The 14,797-nt window shown below is 38.6% G+C and overlaps 1 long non-coding RNA gene across 1 annotated transcript in view; it reads right to left on the bottom strand.

The window, feature by feature from the left end:
- LOC141572790 (uncharacterized) overlaps positions 1-13,705 on the bottom strand; it is a 148,885-nt gene extending 135,180 nt beyond the window's left edge. Inside the window, exon 1 of the long non-coding RNA XR_016018815.1 lies at positions 13,610-13,705. This is a non-coding gene — a long non-coding RNA (uncharacterized LOC141572790). The remainder of the gene's footprint in view (positions 1-13,609) is intronic.
- Positions 13,706-14,797: the final 1,092 nt, after the last annotated feature.

Raw genomic sequence — 14,797 nt, 5'->3', positions numbered from 1 at the left:
ATGACTTAAAAGACCTAGAAGAAATGCCTTTCAAATTTGCAGATATCTTTAGATTCAAAGTGAGAGCTCATAGTCCAGTAGGGAGACAGATATACACTCTATTAAATTACCATGCATAGTCAAATATTAGAGAAATGAAGAAATACTGTAGGGAACTTAAGGATGAAGAAAGTAACTGCCTGGGAGGAGTCAGTAATTACTGAGAGGACATTTGGGCTGGGAGAGAAGGACATTCTGAAGATGGGTGGCATATACAAAGCAACAGAATAAAGAATTATCCAGAATTATTTGAAGATTCATGTATTCAGATAGTAGACATATATATGGATAGGTGAATACTGAAATATAGTACTGTAGAAGAGGAAAATGAAATACAACTTGTAAACAACTTTATTTACCTTGCAAAATGGCTAGAATTCAACCATGGTTTCTATCTATCTCTGTCTTCCTCTCCTTATTTTCAGTGCCACTACTGCAAAATCCCTCATTCTGTCTTGAATAAAATATTGCAATAACCACCTAATTGGTCTCCTCATCCCCATATTTTTCCTGTATAAATCAATTCTCCACTGGTTGAATAATATCAAGTCACTTGTGGTTTTTCTAGTTCCTATCAAATTGAGAATAACCTCTCTGGCAGTAAGTGCTCTCTGCAATAAGACTGTGACCTAAATATCCTGCATCATCTATACTCCTCCCTATGAGACAGTCAAATCCAATTTCCCCTGGCTCCCAGAGCGATTTCCATTTTGGGAAATTATTCATTCTTTCCAATTACTCATGCTCTTCATTTTGTTTGAAGTGCCCTACTACCCACTTACCAAATTTTGTCTCTTTCAAGTCTCACCTTGAGTGATTGAGTTCTATATCAATTATTCCCAGATACCCACCCAACCATGATTTCTACCTCCTTTGAATCTCACAAACCTTTGCTTTTAAGTATGATTATTTGACATACATCTTCTGTCCTATATAGTTATTTGTGTTCTTGTCATCACACGATCGATCTCACCTTGTTCTTTCCTTGAAGGAAAAGATGTGGATTATAGTCACCTTTACAGACCCTAAAGGTAGTTGTCATAGTACCTTGCCAATGCAGGTTTTTAGCATTGTACAGTTTTTTGTTTGTTTGCTTGTTTTTGTTTTCACTCTGGGTAACGGTATGTGTCCTCTCCTGATCCTGCAGGATCTGACACTATAGCCTCCTCAGAGCCTGCAAACTAGATGGAGAGCTTATCATATATGCCACAATAAATGAAGGTGAAAAATGGGGGAGGTTGGTGGAATTGCTAGGTAAGGGTTCATTACAAAAGTAGTAAGTTTCCTTTATCCACACTGAAACAATGTGGTCTGATGTAGACTTTGAGCCTATCTCTGAGGTCTGGTTGGTGGATACAAGTGATAACCTAAGGAATCACATGTGATAAGAGGGGATGAGGGCCATCCTAGGTGTCTAGGAATGGGTAGGTCCTGTGACACTCCTTACCAGGATGCACAGGCTGGATTAAAGGGCCAATGAAGCCCTCTTTAATAACAGAGCAGTATTAGATTTTGTTTTATGTTTATAATGACACACATACTTCTTGTAGAAAATTTGTAAAATAAATACATCAATACAGAATTTTCAAAATCTTTATGATATTATTTGAGATGACATTGCATAATGCTATTTGAATCCTGTGCTTTTTTACCTAGCAATATGTTCAAAAGACTTCCCCATTTCATTAGTGTTTTAAAATAACGGCTGCCTGGTACTATATCTATGCACCATAACTGATTTAACCAATTGAGTGGGACCACATTTAAATACTTCTGTGTTTGCAGTGAGGGCTACACCATCAGCTATATTCTCAAAATTGGATTAAATGAAAAGCAGTTGTTAGGGCAAAACTTCTGTGACCCTGACTACTTAGCTTCATCCCAAATTTACTTCAAGATGATTTAATGTTAATGGAGAGTATTTATGTGTAATTTTTCTCCTCTTGTATTCTGGAAACATCATCCAAGGAAGCATATAATGGGAACATGGATTGCTGGGGTATGTGCTCTTCTGTAGTGAAATAACTTTGCTAATTCAATTACCTTCAAAGACAAAGACTAGCTCAGAGCAGGGAGAGAACCTCATTTCTGTATTAAGCACCAGCTGCTTTTCCAAGATGGGCCACAGTTGGAAGGCAAAGGAGCAATTGCCAGGGAAGTCACTGGAAGACTGCAGGCGTGTTCTTATTGACATCAACCTTCCTCCAGTGAGCTTTTCTTCCCCAGAAGTTAGCACACCCAAGACACATGGGGTGGGCTTTGTGTCGCCCATCCCTGCTGCCTCTTCCCTGAGCAGGTTCCTTTATCTTAAACTAGATCTAATTGATAAAGGACAGCTGTTACTATCTACTGTGAATAATCAGTGTTAATAATAATGATGATGTCACTCTTAAAATTCATGAGGGAAACATAATAATATACTTGTCCAGAGACCACCAGCAGATTTTATTATTATTATTATTATTATTATTATTATTATTAATTTTGTGGAATAAAATGCCAGTTCTATGAGCACGTGGATGTTCACATATTCACAGATGGAAGGGGTGAGGAAAAGGCTAAAGTTAAACACAACCTCAAACTTATTTAATAATGGATTCTATGATTCTTTTAAAGTCCTAACATGTAATCCTATATGTTTCAGACAAAGATGGATAATCTAGATGTACACATATAGATGCGGCCATGTGCCCAAACACAACATTGAGTACTAAGTGCTTTCTGTACATCATGTTCTTTAATCAATCGAGCAACAGAAGGAAACCATCATATCCCTCATTCGCTGGTGGGGAAAATGAACCCCAGGTTTGCCACTGACCTTACACCCAGCTGATCTAAGGTTAAAGACCGTATTCTCATCATAGCACCACTGTTACTGCTGGTGCTACTGGTAATAGCACTGATGTTGCATTTATCTTACTTATGGCATCATTATCACTTATTTCATACTTAGCATCTATTTATTGAGTGTTTGCATTATAAATTAAGCTAAGAAATTGATAAATGTTATCTTTTTTAAACTCTGTGGTTCCCCTAACACTCATACCGTTGAGTGGATACCTCTTATTCGGCAGTAATTTGATTGTTTTTCTTTTCTTTGGGAAACTTCGCCTTCCCTATTCCATGAGGTTCTTTGGGGGCTGCTGATCAAAGGGACTTGTTCCCCTTGATGTAGGGACATGAGACCCAGACTAGCAAACCAGATGCTCTCTCCCAGAAATCTGAGTAACATACACAGGCAGAGGGAGTATAGCTGGAGCCCAACCATCTGTTCAGAAATACCCAGCTCAGCTCTGGTTCTGTTCTTCCCAACAATGCTCTATTGCTCGGTTCTTCCTTTGATTCTGCCAACTACAGTAAAAAAAAAATTTGATGGCATCCTTTCCAAACAATTATTTTTCAAACTAAAGTTAGTCACTTCGATGCCTATGTCTCGTATTCATATCATTGTGCTCTAATTCACAGATGAAGCCACTGAGGTTCAGAGATAAAACCATGATAGAAAGATGTGGAAAGGACACCCACAGACGCTCGCCCACCTACAAATAGGATTTAAATGCAGCTCGAGCTGACCCCGAAGCCTGTGCTCTGCTGTCCAGCTTTGCCCCCTAACAGTGTCTCTAGTTCTGTACCAGAAGCCTCTTAAGGAATCTAAGAGATTCCCGAAGTTAGGGGAGACTGGGGGACACTAAAAGATGCACCCCTTTTGATTAGAAGCAGCAGTAATATTCATAATCTTTAACACTTTGTCGGGCAGAGACATTGAGCAATCACAACTGCCCTCACCTATGAGCTGGACCACAGGCATACAGACTACCTTCAGGGCCAGATGCCAGCTGGGATGCTGGGAAGTCTATTGGTACAAGGAAGGAGCTAAGGTGTCAGGCCAGTGGGGGAACTAGGGGGGGGGTCAGGAAACGACTATGCAGCAAATGGTATGGAAACATTTGTTTTTTAAAAACCACAAATGTGGCCATTCCAGTACAAAAGGGCTGAGTGTCAGACCTGGAAGGAAGGTGATTTTTGAAGCAACAGTTGTGAAGGGAATCCTAGTGAAACAAGCCAGGCAGGAAAAACAGCAAAATGTGCTTCTGGTACCCACAGGTAAATAGATTTTTCATTGCTTCCCATGCTAGGAGGGACCAGATAAGGGGCAATCTGGTAGATCTTCCCCGTGCTCTAAACATCACATCTTTCCTCTCTCACCTACATTGGAATAGTATGGAATATTTCATAATGGAAGGCCATCTCTGGACTGAAATCAAAGGGGAAAAAATCTGGACTAAACAAAGAAAAAGCCCTGGACATTGGCAGTGACTAATTTGAAGCAGAGATACTCCACTGGCTGACACGTGTGTGCCCCTGCTTGCCTGTTACAAAAGATGCTGCAATCAAAAAGGTGTGTCTTGGGAAGCCTCTTGCCTCCAGCCAGGAAGGACCCAAAACCTCCCCTTGAGACATCTGTCCCTTGGGCTGAACTTGCAGGAAGAGGAGGCTGCTACGCGTGTGCAGAAGCTCAAGCTTTCACTCCCAGAGGCAAATCTCCCCCAATGGTTTGTCTTGTGAAGAAACGCACTTTGCATCCTGTTTGAACTCTATGTCCATAGGGAGATACATACCCTTTGCACTGATCCTTGCTGAAATAGAGCATGTGCCCACGCGCTTGCCTTGTGGTACATACATATCGAATGTTTCCACGTGCTTCCAGTGTCCACCTGGAGGGCTTGGCACAGCCTGAATCTCCTCATGCCTCATTAGGAAGCCTGTTTAAACTATGTACACAGTTCTTGCTTGAAACAGAGAAGGCAGGCTCACGCCTTCCCATTTTTCCTCATTCACTTCTCTCTTGGAAATACAGCAAATAGCTTGTTCTTCCATGAGGCTCTGCATGAATTCCCACTATTCTATGTGGTTTGTTCTATAAAACTGTTTAGCTGGAATCAGAAACTAAAGCAGATGAATTGGACCTGAGGGGATGGCATACAATATGTTGTGCTGCCAGACAACTTCATTACTTTAATTATAAATATATATATATTATATATATATATATATATATATATATATATATATATATATATATATATATATATATATATATATATATATATATATATGTATGTATATACATATATACATATATATTACATATATATAGTTTGGCAGGGTAAGACTCTCATCCCTCAGCCTACACAATAATATTGTCTGGGAGACATGGTTCTAATCCTGCTACTTAATAGATTGCCCTAAAAATATTTTTTCCTGGGAACAGACCCATTGACTTTTATGTGTATGTGGTATATGTCCTTAAAATTGGTGGAGGGATTGGTGTTTGGACACTGGGGATTGAGGAAGGTAACTGGAAAGATTATTTATTATAGACCTCCTATGTGCCATTCAGTGAGTAGTTATCATGTAGCTAATATGTGTCAAACAGTGTTGTAGGCACCAGGAATGCAACAGTGCAAAGACAGCCAAAGTCCTTGCTCTCATGAAGGTTATATTCTCCCTGGGGTAGGAGGAACAGGATAAAATAATAATGATAATAATAATAATACATGGACACACTCTTTCTAAATGTTGAAGAGAGAAATGTGAATATCTGGGGACAGACCATTCCAGGGAAATAAAAGACAACGTACAAATGCCCTAAACGCGGAGCCAGCTTGGCATATTCAAGGCTGGCAAATAAAGTGTGCTAAGCAGATGGAACTAACATCATGTTTGGGTAGCTTAGTTCTGCCACTTACGAGCTGTGGAAACTTAGAAGAATCACTGTATATCCATCACCTTCAGTTTCCACGTCATGATATGTGGTTAACAATATTTCCCTTACAATGTTTTATAAAATTAACTTACAGAATGTATATTGACCACATAGTGCCTGGCAAACATAAAGATTAAAATCAGTGATATTAGTTGTCTCTGACATTGATATTAAATTGTGACATCTTCGCTTGTCTTTCACAGTACCCTATACTCCAGAGTAAACCATTATTAGTCTCTAAATGTGATATTTTTTTCTGAAATGCTTCATCCTGAATGCTATATACAAAACACTCCCCACCATCACCCTGCCATCTTTTCTATTAACCTGCTCAGAAGTTTTATTATTCTTGATATCTCTTGAATGACTCACATTTAACCATGTCAATTAATAAGATACGTATTACGGGTCTCAGCTTAATTTTATATTGTCTTCTCCAGTGTCCATCAGGGTAGATCACAAGGTTTCATAGTTTCAGTGCCCCTCAATTTTTTTTTTTTTTTGCATGGGACTATATCAGGGAAGTAACACCCATTCCAGGTAAATGGTAGAATTTTAATATAGAAAACTAGTTACATAGATGTGGGAGGAGATGAAATACCAAGCAGGCAACTCTGAAATTGGCAAATGCAGCAAGTCACCATCATCCTTCGACTACAGAAATAAAATAAGGAAACTGAAATTCTAGAGCCCAAGAGACTGGCCACCTTGAGGGCGTAGATATGGTGGGAGGTCTTGCTAAAAATAAAGGAGATGTCCAGAAAGAGCAGGATGAAGTTTATGCTAGGACAAAGTGCCCAAATCACAGAGAGTGAGCAATATTTTCAGGTTCTCCTTTTCTCCTCCCTCCCAGCTCTCATTCGTGATTGCCGTTGGTGCAATCTATCTAGAGGCCAGATGGAAAGGAAGTCTGAGAAATACAGTGTGCAGAGGTCAAGACCCTATGACACAGATTGCAGCAGGGGATGGGCAGAAAATACACCTGAGCACAAACAAGCCAAACGAACACCATGGGAACAGACACCGGGGCTCCCACACCATACACAGCACATCACCTGAGTCTTCAGCTGCGACATTTATGCAGCACATATAGGCATCTTGGGATGTAAACACATACCTAGGAAACAATTCATCCTCAAACTAGAATCAGAGATATCTATCCCTGCCTTAGGAGAGGGACAAGGTGTGAGCACTGCACATTTCTCGTCACTCAGCCTCCCCTTCTAGCCTGAGCTAAGCCCCAGGAGATAAGCTTGAGCCTGAGGAAGGGCATTCTGCAAAGCAAACCTGAAAAAGCTGATTAATTAAAATGTGCAAAGTAGAAGGTAGTCCCAAGCAGTGCTGCCATAAATTATGAGTAACAGTGTGATGCAAAGTTTCATCCAGGAGATTAACCTCATGTTAGCAGAAATTAAAGTGATTTTTGGCATAATAAATACTAATCACTCTTGAAGCAATAGAAATGACTGCTCTCCATAGATACCTGAAGGCCCCAGACCTTGCCTGCTAGACCCCCACTGCAGGTATCAGCAATGTCAGCACAGTTTATTAGGTGCTAGATGTAATGTCCACATCATTACATGAACTAGAACCCAAATGGCAGATTCCCCATTGAAATGGATCAAGAAGGAAGACAGAAGTAGGGATGTTGAGGTAGCTGAAAGGACTATTTATGAGCCCTTCCTAATACCTATTGTAATAAACATGCTATATGCATATATGCATGTTACATTTCTATGTGTTTCATGTAATTCTCTTTCACTACATTCAAATTCACATACCTGTTTCAGAGATACTAAAACAGAAAAAAAAGCTGTATCTAAGAGTCATTGAAACATAATATATACATGTACATATATATACATATATAATTATATGTAATTATAAGAAATAATTATTGAAGAATAGTTTTTTTGTCAGGCACTACTCCAAGTGCTTTTTACATTAATTGGTCCTTATGGGGGGAGAGGGGAGGTACTTCATTCACTCCCATTTTGCAGATAATGAAAGTGAAGTTAAGGAATTTGCCAAAAGTTACAAAACTGTTAAGTGGTGTACAGAATTCCAGCTGCAAAACTCATGCTCACATCCATTTGTTTACACGGCTTCCATGTGAGACACTTCCTGAGAATTTCCAAAGACTGTTGGGAATGGGGGAGACTTTAAAGAGGAGAAATACCTAAAAATATTAAGTAGGAGATAGAGCTACTAAGGCTGTTTGTTCTGTTATTATGAATCAATAGATACAGCCAGTGTGCATGTGCATACACACACATGCACACCCCCTGTACATATACACACACACGTGCATGCACACACACATGCACACCCCTGCACTATTATACACATACGTGCATGCACACACATGCACGCCGCCTGCACATATACACACACACGTGCATGCACACACACATGCACACCCCCTGCACTATTACACACATACGTGCATGCACACACATGCACGCCGCCTGCACATATACACATACATGTATGCACACACACATGCACACCCCTGCACATATACACACAATGATGTGGCCTAACAAAAACTGGGTTACACATAGGAGTTTAATCATATTGATGTCTACACAGTCAATCCCTGACTACAGTGGTTCAACTTAACAATTTTTCAATTTTACGATGGTGCACAAGAGATACCCATAATACATTACATGAAATAGTTAACACTTTATTATAAAATAGACTTTCAGTTTTATACTTTTGTCCAACCATAGGCTAATGTAAGTGTTCTGAGCATGTGTAAGGTAGGCTAGCCTACGCCATAATGTTCAGTAGTTTACGTGAGTTAAATGCATTTGCAGCTTATAACATTTGCAGCTTATAATGGGTTTATCAAGATGTAACCCCATCATATATTTGAGGAGCAGGTATTTTATTAGTGGCCTGGTTATGTATCTCTCATTACTCTATACCCCACACCGTGCATTCCAGTGACTTGCATTTGAATGCACAATATATATTTTCTCAGTGAGTGAATAAATTAATAAATGAAGCTGTTGTGTATACAGGGGTGCAATGACACTGGGCACAGAGTGTGTGAGAGACTACTCCTAGCTCGCTCAGAACCCAGCCGATCAGTGCATACAGGTATAAGAAGAAGGAGATGCCAGTTGGAGGCAGTTGGAGGGTTAAATCTTTTTTAATTATACTGGGGCAGTTGCAAAAGGGGGGATGTTTCATACATTTTTCACTAGCTAAAATGATCAAATATTTATTCAAAACTCACAATTAATTCTTATAAACAGACTAGGCTTTTAATAATTCAGAAGCATTTCTCAGTGGTCTTGTTTGTCCCCACACCATTGCTGAGCAAAAGCTGCTTTCTGAAAAGATGGGGACCATTTTTTTTAACCCAAGAGCATCAGCTCAAACTCCTGTAATTACATACCATGGTAAATATTAACTCCTTCTAAGTGCTTAGCCTCATTCCCAAAACACTTCTTAAAGCAGAAACAGGCCATTCTTTTCCTTTCGTGCCCACTCAAAATCTGTATTCCTTTGTATGTTCATTGGATACTTTCTTGTTTTGACTTCTAATTAGTTCTGAATCTCTTTGGGTTAGAAAAATATACTATATATAGTTTTGAGGATGTAGATATAAAATGAACATGAGGACAGGCTCTCAAAGGGCTGCATATAAGGTAAATGGAGACCAAGAGCCCTGGGTCTGTCGTCAACCTGCTTTGATAATGATGGCTCCTTAGTAGACCTCAGTTTCCTTATTTGGAAAAATGTAGAAGGCCCTCAAGGGTTATTTTGACTTAAATAACTTGCTTGAACCTAAGTCTTATTGTTCTATACGTTCAGGCACATCTAGTTCAAATAATATCTGTAGAGTGCACACAAAGTAATAGAGGCAGAATGATGCCCCTGATAAGGGGTTAATATCCAAAATTTAAAACATCATGCAACACCAAAAAAGCAATTCAATTAAAAAATGGGCAGAGGACTTAAACGAAGACAATTCTCCAAAGAGGACATACAGATGGTCAACAGACATATGAAAAGGTGCTCAACATCACTAATCATCAGATAAATGTATATAAAAACCACAATGAGATGATAACTCACTCGTGTCAGAGTGGCTATCATCAATCAACAAACAACAAGTGTCGATGGGGATGTGGAGAAAAAGGAACACTTGTGCAGAGCTGGTGGGATTGCAAATTGGTGCAGCCCCTGTGGAAAACAGTATGGAGGTTCTTCGAAAAATTAAAAATAGAGCTACGTTATGACCCAGCAATTCACTCCTGGATATTTATCCAAAGAAATCCAAAACACTAATTCGAAAAAATATATGCACCCCTTGTTTACTGCAGTGTCATTCACAATAGCCAAGATATGAAAACAACTGAAATGCCCATCAATAGTCGACTGGATAAAGAAATTGTGGTACATTTATGCAATGGAGTATTACTCTGCCATAAAAAACAATGAAATCTTACCATTTGCAATAACATGGATGGACTTAGAAGATATTATGCTAAGTGAAATAAGTCAGATTAAGAAAGATAAATACCATATGATCTCACTTATATGTGGAATAAACGAATAAACAAAACAGAAATGGACTCATAGATACATAGAACATACTGATGGTTGTTAGGTGGGAGGGGTCTTGGGGAGATGGATGAGAAAGATGAAGGGATTAGGAAATACAAATTGGTAGTTACAAAATAGTCATGGGGTATGGGAAGTACAATATGGGGAATATAATCATAATGTTGTAAAAACTATGTATGGTGTCAGATGGGTACTAGACGTATTGGAGGGAATCACTTTTAAATTATATAAATGCCTAACCACTGCACTGTACACCCGAAACTACTATAAAATAATATTGGATGTCAACTATAATTAATAAATATATATGTATATATAGTGTCACGGGATGTAAAGTACATCATAGGGAATATAGTAAATGGAATTATAATAGCTATGTACGGTGTCAGATGGTTAGTAGACTTATTGGGGTTACCACTTTGCGAGGTGTAATTGTCTAATCATTACATTGTTTTGTATACCTAAAACTAATAATGAAACAAAGGTAATAGAGGCAGCACCTTAGTTAACGGAAGTAATTTATTTCAGTAGAAAAGATGACAGATGCAGGGGTCTTTCAATTCTTAAAGACTCAAGGGTTGCTGTAATCTAGTGTTTGGTCTGCCTCTAAAGCAAGGGAACTCCTGTAAAAGCTATGGGCTCGATATGTTCCAATGACATAATATGGTAATTTCAAACATATACATGTTAAAGTTTTCTTTTTCTATTCTACATCTTACTTGGTAGACTCATCTTGGATTCATAGGATCAGAACACAGTTCAGCATAAGATCTTTGATGTTTACAATCCCCATCCAAGTGTGTCAATTGCATAGGTAGTCTTGGAGGGAAGGAGAAGTATGGCTTTCAAATGAGATCTCCAGATACCAGAGTTAAACAAATATTTCAGATCAAGCAGATAAGATCTTCCAGCTCTGCCCCCTAACCTTCTCTAAACTTCTGTATTTTCTTCTCTTCCTTCCCCTAATAATATTATTTGCTTGCATTCTTTGCTCCCACTTTCCTACTCCAATACAAACTTCAATACCAAGAGATTAAGGGGAGGTTGCTAGGCCAGGACACTTAGTTTTGAGCCTTCTTTAGCTACCAGGAAGTAGAACCAACTTGAGGCTCAACTTTAATGATGATATACTCTTACAGACTCACAATCTACATTACTTTCTCTTTTGCCTTGATCCATTAAGTTCACCAATGAGTCTGACATTTTTGTCTTCCATATATATATATATATATATATATATATATATATATGCAAATTTCTATCTTGCTATAAGATAGCAAATCCTTTGTGAGGGGGAAAAAATAAATAAATGTGCAGTCAGCCATTTCCTTAGGTAAGCCAGAGCTTCAAGTAATGTAATTGAGAAAAGTCAACTGGGAAAAGTTTCAGAAACAGTAATCAAATACATCAACTTTCTGGATAAAATATCAATGTATTTAAATAAACATCTTGTATATATCATATTTAAAACACTATGAAAATGTTCATCCACTTGTGACCTAAGAAAACATCATGCTAAAATTGAAGAATGATATTAACTTGCCCAATGTGGGTGGGGGAGGCGTACATTTAGTCATCCAAGCAGGACTCAAGGCTTAATTTTTAACTCTTGTTCTCATATTCTTTCTCTAGTTCAGCTCTTCCCAAGCTGTGTTTCACTGGAGTTAATATTCCATAATATTGATTATGAAACATTATGTTTCATATTACATCTTCCTCTTGGAGAAGAATTACAAGAAGTAAACTTGCTTAAAATTATATACCTAGGTTTCTCCCGAATCCCATCCCACTCCTATCCACCCAGAACCACATCCCAACTCAGAACACCTAGTAGTATCTTGCAGAAATATTAGTCTCAGGGATACAGTTAGACGAAGTCACATGAAACCATCATCAGAGCTCTATCGGATGGTAGTTGTAGTTCTGACAGTTTTCCAGGCCACTGACATGCCTGCTAACCCTGGATTCACAAGTCTCACTTCTGTTACATACAAGCTTGGTCCTCTCATTCTGCCATATTACTTCCATCCTCAAAGCCTGATTCTTTGTTAATAAAAATCAGACTGATAGAAATCCTATGTGCTTGTTTTGAAAATTAAGTGAAAGTATATGTATATAATGCCTGACTAATAACTCAATGAGCAATTGAGTATACAATATTATTGTTACTACTTTGATTGCTATTTCCATCTGCTGTTGGCCTCTAACAAAAGGACATGCTTATGTAGGTATTGCTGCCTTCTACTGAAATTATTAGAACCTGTTTTGCCTCCTATGACAATGGTCATTGATCTTTTCTCAGACCTCTCAAATTCTTGTCAGCCCTTCATCCAGTACTGTTTCTCAGCCATTGATACACTGACCTTGCAAATAGTAAGAGGTGAATAATTAGCAATGCTCTGAAGTCATCCAGATTATCATACCAGTCACTTTAATGCGAGGTGATAAAATTTGTGAATTTTATGAGGCTTACCCTGCAGATCCTAACTATAAAATATGCCATGGAGAGTGGATAGCTGGGGAAAGTACTAACTGAAATTTAAAATATGACCCTAACAAACCTAGCTCAATCCCACCAACCATGGTTTAGAATCTAAAAGGATGGTACCTGCAACAACCAAAGCATCCATAGAAATATTTCACCTTTACCCTTACTCTCTTCACTCCCTTATTTATGATTTAATACTCTCCTAAATTAGTCTCACACAAATACTACTGAGGTATATCACTTCATATTGGGGGAAGAAAACAGGGTGCATATCTAAAGAGTTAATTGTTGAAGACATTTTCTCCTATAAATAGTGTACAGAGTCCATCATCATCAGTATTTATGAGTTTGGGCTAAAGAAGAGTCCAGAGACATCAATCTCCTTACTTGAATTTCTTTGGTATTTTCATCCTTGACATTACAGAGTTTCCTCCTCCCTTCCCAAAACAGTTTTTTTCACTTGTCTGCTCAGTTTGTCAACAATCGCCAGATTAATTTGTGCTATTTCCTCTCACAATGTCACCTAAGGATTTAAATTTGCCCCATTGATTCTCTATCACGAAAATAATTCCTATAAACTAATATATTCATTCAGAACAAATCAGCAGTTATTAGTAAGCAAAACACATTGGTAAAGTTAAAATAAATACTGCAGATGAGTTAGAAAGAGAAGTAACGCATGTGTTAATCCAAATTCTGTCCTTTTGATGAAAAAAAATTGTTTTTCTTACCTTTTCTTCTGATACCAGCTGTGTAGGTAGGTGTCTGTGGTTGTAAGGGAGAATTAAAATGCCAGTGACTTCCTTTTAAAATAGAACTTGGATCCTGGTAATAGAAAATTTTTGTGATTTCGGATTCCTTTTCAGAATTGACAAAACAAAAAATATATTTCTAATTGAGTTGATTTCTCAACTATAAAGAATCTCTAAAGCTGAGTTCTCTTTTGTGTGGGGAAACACAAAGGAGTTCAACATAATTTCTAAAAACTTAAAGTTATAAGATACCTCAAAGAGCAACCAGGCCAGTTCAATCACCCACATTCCAGCAAAGAGATTGTCTCTCCAGAAGAAACTCGCTCCTCCTCTTGCTTTTGGGTTGGCTTTTAACTCCTGGGTCTTGCTTAACACGATTCACAACTAAATGCATGTTAGGAAAACCTGGCTTTCCCCCCAGATTAATTGAGTCCAGATCTAGTCCAGATGCTTGTTGTTCCAAATAAGGTCCATGTGCCTCGAGCACCAGTAACACCGGAGAGCTTATCAGAAAAGCACAATCTCAAGCCCCAGTCCTGACCTAGCAAATCAGAATCTGCATTTTAACAAGATTCCCAGTGATCTGTATGCACATAAAAATGCAGATTCCTGGGTCCCTGTCATCAGAGAATCTTATTTAAATGTTTTTAGTTGGGGCCTCAGCATTGTTTCTCAAAGTGTGGTCGCTAGACAAGCATTATTATCACCTGGGAAGATGTTAAAAATACAAATTATTGGGCCCCAGACATACTGGATCAGAAACTCTGGGAAAGGGAACCAGTAATCTGTGTTTTCACAAGTGAGACAGTGATTCTAATGCACGCTAAAGATCAAAAACACTTGCTCAGGGGGATATGTCAAATTTAATAGTATACTCCTAGTGTGGGGACAGAGCCAGGAATGCAGTTTCCAGGCTCCTGGCCTCACATGGAAAGGTGCTGGCTCAGGTAGTAAATGGCCATCAACTGTGATTGGATGGCCATCAGCTGTGGCTAGTTGGCTGTCAGCTGTAACCAGTGAGCCATTGGCCACTAATATAACTGCTGTGGCTACGCTAGCAGGAAAATGGGGGCTAGCAAGAAGATGGTGGCTGAGCTAGCAAAGAGCGGATTGCAGAGAGGCAGATGCCACCAGTGAGAATATAGTGATATGACTCCCCTACTTATG

Source organism: Rhinolophus sinicus, chromosome 15, assembly GCF_057876585.1.
Source record: "Rhinolophus sinicus isolate RSI-liver-muscle chromosome 15, RSI-T2T, whole genome shotgun sequence".
NCBI classification, from domain to species: domain Eukaryota; kingdom Metazoa; phylum Chordata; class Mammalia; order Chiroptera; family Rhinolophidae; genus Rhinolophus; species Rhinolophus sinicus.
The sequence above is the reverse complement of the archived record's forward strand: the minus strand, read 5'-3'. Positions and strand labels throughout refer to the sequence as shown.